The sequence below is a fragment of the Chrysochloris asiatica genome, unplaced genomic scaffold (assembly GCF_000296735.1).
Source record: "Chrysochloris asiatica unplaced genomic scaffold, ChrAsi1.0 scaffold00079, whole genome shotgun sequence".
Lineage (NCBI taxonomy): Eukaryota > Metazoa > Chordata > Mammalia > Afrosoricida > Chrysochloridae > Chrysochloris > Chrysochloris asiatica.
The window spans coordinates 7,508,789-7,517,551 of NW_006408597.1; the positions used below are offsets into that span (position 1 = coordinate 7,508,789).

Genomic DNA, 8,763 nt, shown 5'->3' on the forward strand with positions numbered 1-8,763 from the left:
TTTATGAAGCCCTTTAATTGAATCAGGCTTGAACTTCCTGTGGCATAAAACCAAATAGAATTACACCGATGCTAAAAATGTAAATGTATTCCAGATACCACTGAATGATGTATTCAGAAGAACATTTAAGCCTGAAGACTTGCATGCACACATTGTGATAATAAACCAGAACCTGGAGAGCAGGCATTTGAAATATAAACATTTATGGGAAGATTTTTTTAATTCCCTGCTTTCTTCAGATTGTAAAACTCATTTTGACCTTGAACTCCTGAAATATCAGCCTTGGGAAGACCTCTAAAGATCAATGGTCCCTTCTCCAGGTGGTGAAAAGGATGCCTGAAAAAGTAAAGGGATACACTCAAGGGCACTCATAGTACAAACAGCTGGGGCCAAGTTCAGGCCAACACACCTGTATTAAGTAAGCTTCTACTGTTGCTAGACCCAACCTGGGCATTGAAATAGAGAGCTAAATAAGCAATCACTGGTCTTGAATTGATTCCAAATGCTCAGATGTTTGGATCAATCTTTGTTCCACTTTGTCCCTTCTTCTGAACTGACCTCTTGAGAAAGAGGAAATGGTATTTTAGCAGGATACTCTTAAGAGACTAGGAACAAAATAAAGAAATATCTCCCTGTCTCTCTAGTCTTGAGTCCCACTCCCCAAATTCTTACTCAGTTACTTCCATTTCCTGCAGCTTCATTTATGTGCCTCCCATTCCATTACACTTTGCTGAAGTTCATCTTATTATTCATTCATAACACATTCAAGGACAGTCACAGGCTGGTGACATTTCAGTTCATCACAATCTCATTTGGTGGCAGGCTAGGAAGTATCTTTGGGAGCATACATGTCCAGTACACTTATTTTCCTTTCTTCTTCTTCTTTTTTTTTTTTAAATAATAATTTGAGAGGAGTAGTCTCCCTACTAAGGGGGGAAAGAAACAAAAATGGTGCAGTATGATATTGCTCCACCAACCCAAAGTCCATAGCTCGGATGTGGGTGCCTAGTGTCTGTCTTTCTTAGAACTGTTGCCAGGCAGACTTGTCACTGACACAAATTTCCTCCCCGTTAAGTTGAGCTCTCCCCCTCCCAACTTCATTATGTGTGCAGCCAGAGCTCTTGCAGCATGCTCTGCTGCAGAGGAAGCCACGCCAGACACTCTGATTCATGCTCCTAAAATATCAGCTGGCCTGGGTATGTGAACGATGTGATAAATCTGGAAAACATAAATCAGATCATTGGATGCTATATCTGTTTGTGCACATAGGCTGCAGCAGGCATGGTGAATGCCTGCCTGCTAACTCTTTCGGAGTTACATGCAGCAGTCGGTCAAAAGGCTGTATCTTCCAAACCTGAAACAGGTGTCATGCAAGGAGACCTTAAACCACTGGTATGCAACCTAGACCCCAGATGAGATGGAAGTGGAGTTCAGGCTCAAAGATTGCAGGGAGAAGGTGGATAAAGAAGTTAGGGACAGCCTGGAACAGCTAGAAGAACAGAAGATACCTCTTGAAAGAAAGACTGACAGGAAAAACACAAAACAGATCAGTCAATGACAACAAGAACAAGCAAGTTGCCTGCACAGGAGACATCAAGGCAAGGAGTCGGGTCCCCTCAGAGTAAACCCCTTCCAAAACTCAATGGGAATATACACTTTGATGGGTGACCACGTTTGCCACCGACAGGGGGAAGAGAGGGAAAAACAGCTATAAGTCTGCGAGCTAAGCGCTACAATGGTCTATAGACTCCTGTGAACCCAGGTGGAGACCTGGTTGGCCAGTGGTGTGACAAGACCTGGGGACTCCTGGGCCCGGAGTAACCTGATACAATTAGGTGAACTTGACCTACACCTATGAATGCAGTAGCTCAAAAGAGGGAACAAATCTTTGCAGCAGGGATCATTACCACCCCTTCATACACAGAGACAGAGATGGGCAACTTGGACATTGACTATCCAAAATAGGGGGACTACAAAGGCAAGAGGTGACTGGTTTACAAGCTTTCAAGAGGGAACCTAGATCCAGAGAGAGTGGACCAAGGTGGAATCTCCACTGAGTGGTATCCAATCTGTCTAGGCGGGGATTGATTAAAGGAAATGCGGATACATCTCTTGTGATGCAAAGGTGAATAATTATTACCAGGACTGATTGTGAAGGTTATAAATGTAAAAGTGGGCATTTTGTGGCAAGGAGGGGAGTGATTGACTTTGCAGGCTGGGGGCGGAGGTCCCTGGAACCATGAAGGGAGAAGAGCAGAGAGCGGAACCCTACCCAGAGAGGCAGCGATCCCCAAGATGGAGGCAGAGGACTCAGGACCCAGGGAGGAAGAGGGGCTGTGTGCTAATGATTGGGGGGGAAGGGAGCAGGCTTATAGGATGCACCCTTTCATTGATTAGTGATGTGTGGAGGGGATTGTAACCATGGCAATAAAATATACGATGAATGTAAAGCTAATGTTCTCCCATGTAAACTGTCACATAATTCACAAAACTTAAAAAAACAACAACAACAAAAAAGAAGTCAGGGAGAGGCCCTGATGCTAGAAAATATTCTAGTGTAAACAATTTGGGCTGATGCATAGTTCCTGAGTCTGCAAGTCAAAGAGTTGACTTCAGCTTCTTAGGAACCCCATCAAGATGGTAAATGGAGTATAGTGAACCTGGCCAGTTGGAAGTCGCCTTAATGAATAATCTGGAAAAGGTCAACTCTTTCTTTGACAAATAAAGAAAAGTGCCTCCATTGCACCACTTAATTACTTAAAGCACAGAAAAAAGTCCTTGTCCATTGAACCTTGTCCAGGCCATGGGATCCTAGAATTTCTTAACTTGGGCTAGAGGACAATGATGCATTCACAGATGACAGTGCTCCTCTGGAACTAACATTCTAGGGTTCAAGCTCTAAGGAAGATTTAGAATCATAGGAAAGTAAGGAGGGTTAATGCTTTAGAGTCTTAAACCATAGGCACTGCCTTACCAGCACCATCTGGGCATGCAAGTGTTGGAAATGTAGGAAGCATTCCCAATTGGGTGGGAGAAGGAGCAAGGCCAAGCTATGGAGACCATTTTATCTGAGGTTTGCTCTACTCCAGAGGGTGTTGTTGTTGTTGTTAAGTGCAGTCGAGTCGGTTCCAACCCATAGCAACCCTGCATAGGGTCTTCAAGGAGCAGCTGGTGAGCTTGAACCACTGACTGTGCAGTTCAAACGTCTTTGCAGTCTGATGCATTAGCCCACAGTGAGGGTAGTAGAATTTTTTCACCTGCTGGTCTGAAAGGTATTTAGTACCAGAGTAGGAAGGAGTTATAGAACCTGTCCCTTTCTCTTCCAAAGCTATCTCCAACTGCTGAGCATTACTGCTCTGTGCAACAGCCCCAGGTTTCAGTTTTATAACTATCTAGGCTTAGGTTCTTGCTTCATCAGTGTGTAACTCTGTCCTTAAAATCAATTATTTGAAGCTGTATGTCTTGGGATCCAGAAGAACAACTAGGAGTGGACAGAAGTAGAGATGGGATGGGAATGGTGCCACCTAGAAGCATCAGTAAGCGTAAAGTTAGTTGGTTGGTTATGTGCTGTGGAGTTGGTTCCGACTCATAGTGACCCTGTACAGAGTTTCCGAGGCTGTAAATCTTTACCGGAGCAGAAAGCCTCATCTTTCTCCTGCGAAATAGCTGGTAGTTTCAAACTGCTGACCTTGCAGTTCGCAGCCTGATTCATAACCACTATGCTACCATAGCTCCCCTAAGTGTAAAATTAGGCAACAATTAATAACCCAGCCAAGTGTATTACAGAGTTACTTACTGAGAGGATAAGAAAGAAGCATGAGTAGACTACAAGGTAGTGGGTTAATGATTCCACTAGTCATCTTGGTATCAGATGAGGGAAACCAGCATGTCTTTTCTCCAGATGTCCATATGAGTGAGACCATCACTGCTCAGCAAGATGAAACACTGAGAAATTAATATTAGCTCATCTTTTTTGCAGCTCAGCAAAACAATGGAAAGATAATCTTCCTCTTTACCATCCAGGAAAGACAGTCAGGGATTTGTGTTCCCAGATTGGATGCTCTGATCCCAGATAGGGTATTTCCAGCTCTTTGTGAATCAGGCTCACCTGGAGGAATTAAAGAGGCATCCAAGAGGGACAAAGAGTAGAAACAGTTGTGCTTTATAGGTAAGAGAATTTAGGGCCTGACCCTTGAGGAGGTTGAAGTGGAGTTTAGGTTGGATACTGGGAATTTGGAAAATAGGACTCTTCAACTGAACTGTCCCCCTACACTTTGTGCCCCAGCCCTAACCAGGCATCAGATGAGGAATGGCTGTAGGTGTTCATGAATCCTGCGCACTCTTGTGACCTTGGTTCCTTAGGAGATCTCTTAAGGTGGGGAGGAGCTGGAAGGCTCCTCTTTGTGCTTGCCTAGATCAGAAGTTCCACTGGGAAGCAGAAGACTCTATGACAAAGAGCAGAAGTAGTCACTATGACAAAAATGACCCACATCAATTGACAAAGAAGCCACAGAATGAGTTGACCTTGAAGATTTCCCAGGTGTAAGACACATATTCTACTTGGCCTCTGGCTTTTTTTCATGAGCTGATAATGTGCCACTGCATGGCTCAAAGTGACTGATGCAGCATCCACAGATTGCCAGTTCACAAGCATTTGTTTCCCTCTCTTCTCAGGCCAAGGTGATGGTTTATACAGCTGTATACCATTTGAGCACTAGTAATAAGGCTGTTTATGTGGGTATTGGGGAAAGATGTGTGTTGCAAATTGGTTAAATCTAAGATGTTGACAAGAAGAATTGCATAAGCTTTTGGATCTAATGAAAAATACTTTTATGTCCTTTCCTTGTCAGCTGTGAAAGCAATAGCTGTGCATGATCAGGCACCAACTTGCAGGGATATTTCCATATTTGCACAGGGAGCCTTAGTGTGCTTCTTGTTTCTCTAGAATCATACCACCGAGTCAGCCAGGGTCACATCTCTGGCCTTGATACATGGCTGCCTTTGCCTTTGCCTTTTTAGCTCAGACCATTTTCTGAGTCATTGTCTCAGTAAAGACATCAAGGCTTGAAGTTGCCTAATTTCTTCTCTCTATTCAGCCAGGTATATTCCAAGTTCCATGTCCACAATGCCTTGTGAATTGACAGAGATTACAGGGGTTAGGACTTGCAGGTTGACTGGCTACATTATGATATAGGGATGGAGAGAGTGGGTTACCTAGCTATACCAAGAGAAAGTCACTTAATTTTACTTTATAACAGGAATAATCCCTTTTAGGCAGAGAAAAGTTATTTTTGATGCTAAAGAAAAGTGATTTCCCCCTTAGACACTTTTAAATATGTCTTGGGAAAAATTATCTTACAAGCTTTCTATGGTAATATTTCTAGTTATTCCTTTTTCTCCCCCTCAAGTGTATATTTTATAATGGTATATCGAGGAAACCAAGTTTCAAAAGACATCCAAACATCTTAACATCCCCCCCCTTTTCCTTATTCTGACCATGTCTCAATCCCTGTATTCCATAGCCCTGTTGTTCCAAGGTTGTGTATACATCATTATTTACCTCTGTCCCACTTCAGCTTCACATTCATCCTATCGTATTTCATTTCACTGCAATTATTACAATCCCCTCCATGCATCATCAAATAACCAAAGGATACACCCCACAGGCCTGACCTCTGGCTGTCAGCAAACAGCCCCTCTCCCTCCCTGAATCCCGTGTCCCCAGCCACTCCATCTGTCCAGGTCATCATCTTTGTCTCCATGCCTGGCTTCACTGCCTCTCTGGGTATGGTCCCACTCTCTGTGCTACTCATTTGATGGTCCCAGGGACCTCTGCTCCTGGGCTGCAAAATCAATTACTCCCCTCTTTTTGTAAAAAAAAAAAAACCAAAAAAAAAACTACCTCTACATTGCTGACCCTCACAGACAGTCCTGATACCTATTATTCACTGAAGAAAATTAAATGACTTGGAAATAAAGTTTGGATGTTTCAGAGAAAAGATTTTATAAAAGGTACTTTAACAGTGGGATGGTACAAAATAGAATTTAAAAAGATAGTGAGTGTCCTGATATTATGTGTGGAAATTTTATGTTCAGATTTGCTGCTCTCTGGTATTGAAAATACCTTGCACACTTACTGGGTTCATTAAGTCTGTGGTCAAGGATGCTGCTTCTAAGCTAGATGTGCTGGTGTTACTTCTTCCACCAAACTGTATACAGTAAAATGACAAAAGCCAGAACTTCTACAAGGTGATAAGACTGCATTCTGACAAAAACTTTCAAGATCCAGAAAAACAAGACAGTCCTGTTGAGTTTCAGCTCTCACAGGTTTTACAGTAAGTTCATTGTCCTGAACATGATAGCATAGAATAGCAATGAAAGAGGGTTCATCAGTGGATGCATTCCCCCTATACTGCATTACTCTTTACCTCTAAGACAGGAATTAGTTAGATATTCTTTGTTTGCTCAGAGAGGAATTGGGCCAATTATTTTAATGCACACAAAAATAATTTCTTTCAGCACAGACTGTCTTTGATTGACTTAAAACCCCTGCCTATAAAATCTGCACACACAAAAGAAATGTGAAAAGATCTGCTATAATAAGATTAATCTCAAATAGCAAGGCAGGTGTTGAATTTAAAATTAATTGGCAGTGGCAATGACAGAATGCTTTAATTCACCTTCTCTATCGCTCTCTGGAGTCTTGGTATGGCATTGTGGATGAATATGCCAGTCTGCAAAGCCATTTGAACTGCAAGGTCGGTGGTTCAAGCTCACCAGCTACTCCTTGGAAACCCTATACAGGGTCGCTATGGGTCGGAGTCAACTCGATGACACTTAACAACAACAACAACTGCTTTCTGGAGAGAACGGAAGCAAGAGACCTGCCCCACATTCTTCTCAAATTCTAGTCTTTCCAATGCAATCCTCAAGATCTAGCTCAACTTCCACCTCCACCATGAGGGATTCCTGGGCTACTGCAACTGTTACCTTTCCAGATCCTGGAACATAATAAAGAATAGTGATTAATAGCTCAGCATGTGAGGTCAGGCAGATCAGCAATCAACACAGATATCTCAATCTTCTCTTTGTGTTATCTTGGACAAGCTATTCATCCCGATTATGGCAATGAAATGACATAATGCCTGCAAAATACCTAGCACCAGGACTGGTTGTTGTTGTTGTTGTTAAGTGCCGTTGAGTCAGTTCCGACCCATAGCGACCCTGCATAGGGTTTCCAAGGAGCAGCTGGTGAGCTTGAACTGCCGACCTTGCGGTTCAAACGGCTTTGCAGTCTGGTGCATTAAACCACAGCGCCACACCAGGACTCCAGGACTGGTTAGAAGCAGTCAATAAAAGCTAATATTTTTGTGTAGTCCTCTCCCAGTGGTGGATCAGTGGTAGAATAATTGCCTTCCATGCAGAAGACCAGAGTTCAATTCCCAGCCAATGCACCTCATTGGCAGCCACTATCTTTCAGTAGAGAGAGTCCTGGTGTGGCACTGTGGGTTAATGCATCGGATTGCAGTGTCAGCCACTCCTTGGAAACCCTATACAGGGTCACTGTGGGTCGGAACTAACTCCATGGCACTTAATAACAACAACCTGTCATTGGGGGTGTGCATGTTGCTATGATGCTGAACATATTTCAGCAGAACTTCCAGACTACAATGGTCTTAGAAGAAAGATCTAGGGATCTACTTCCTAAAGTCAGCCAACAATAACCCTGTGGATGACCATGGATGTTCGCCAGCCATCATGAGGCCCAGTAGCATTTTGTACATTGTAGGGATGACATGAGTTGGGGACTGATTCAAAGGAAGCTAACAACAACTTTCCTCAGTTGGAATAGTATGAATAATATTGGACAGATAGGATCTGCTCAACACATTTCTGCTGCACTGAACTGAAGGGAATTGAAAAGCCTCTTTGTAGTGGAGGGTGGTTGTGGGTCAGAGCTTGAGGACAAAGGTCACACCATGGAGTCTCTATTCTAAGATGAGCTTGTAATGAGTATTCATAAATGAAGCATGAAACAACCACAGAATTCTAACTCAAGTGACTGAAAGAAACTCTGGGAATGTTACAGAAACAAAAATTCTCTAGACCAAGGGACTGAGAATGTTAGTACATCGTTCAAAACAGCACTGCTTGGGAGACATATATAAAACTCTAAAAGAAAAAAACTGCCAACCAAGAATCCTTTATCCAGAAAAGCTATCATTCAATATGACAGTGTATTAAAAACATTCCAGGATTAACAGAAGCTAAGGAATTTTGCTAAAGCCAACCCTGCACTACAAAATATCCTAAAGGGAGTTCTGTGGATTGAGAACCAACAAGAACAGACAACAACCAGAGATTGACATACGTGGCAGCACCTCCCAGAACTAAATCAATAGAAGGAAGAGTCAAGAACAGAGAAAAATATAAGAACAAACTCAGAGAATCGGGGAGGTCAGTCTATGATCAAAACTATTACAATGTAAAAGAAGGTAAACACATAGGAACAGAGATCCAGATGGTGAGAAGGTCAAGTAGATTATAGGATAAAATAGACTGCACTAAATGGAGGGAAAAGTTAATGGACTATAAGGTAACCTCATGGAAAATGAACACTTCACAATATACCAAGAAAATGAAAACCCAAGAAAACATGGAAACATTAAAACTATGAGTAAATTCACAAGAAAGAACACAAAAAGCAGGAACTCAGCAAAGGAAGACACACAGAACAAAAAAATCAGCAACACCACACACACA

At 42.6% G+C, this 8,763-nt stretch overlaps 1 pseudogene; it reads left to right on the plus strand.

The window, feature by feature from the left end:
• The first annotated feature begins 1,281 nt into the window (after window positions 1-1,281).
• The window catches only part of LOC102842999, a 50,385-nt pseudogene continuing 42,903 nt past the window's right edge, over window positions 1,282-8,763 (plus strand).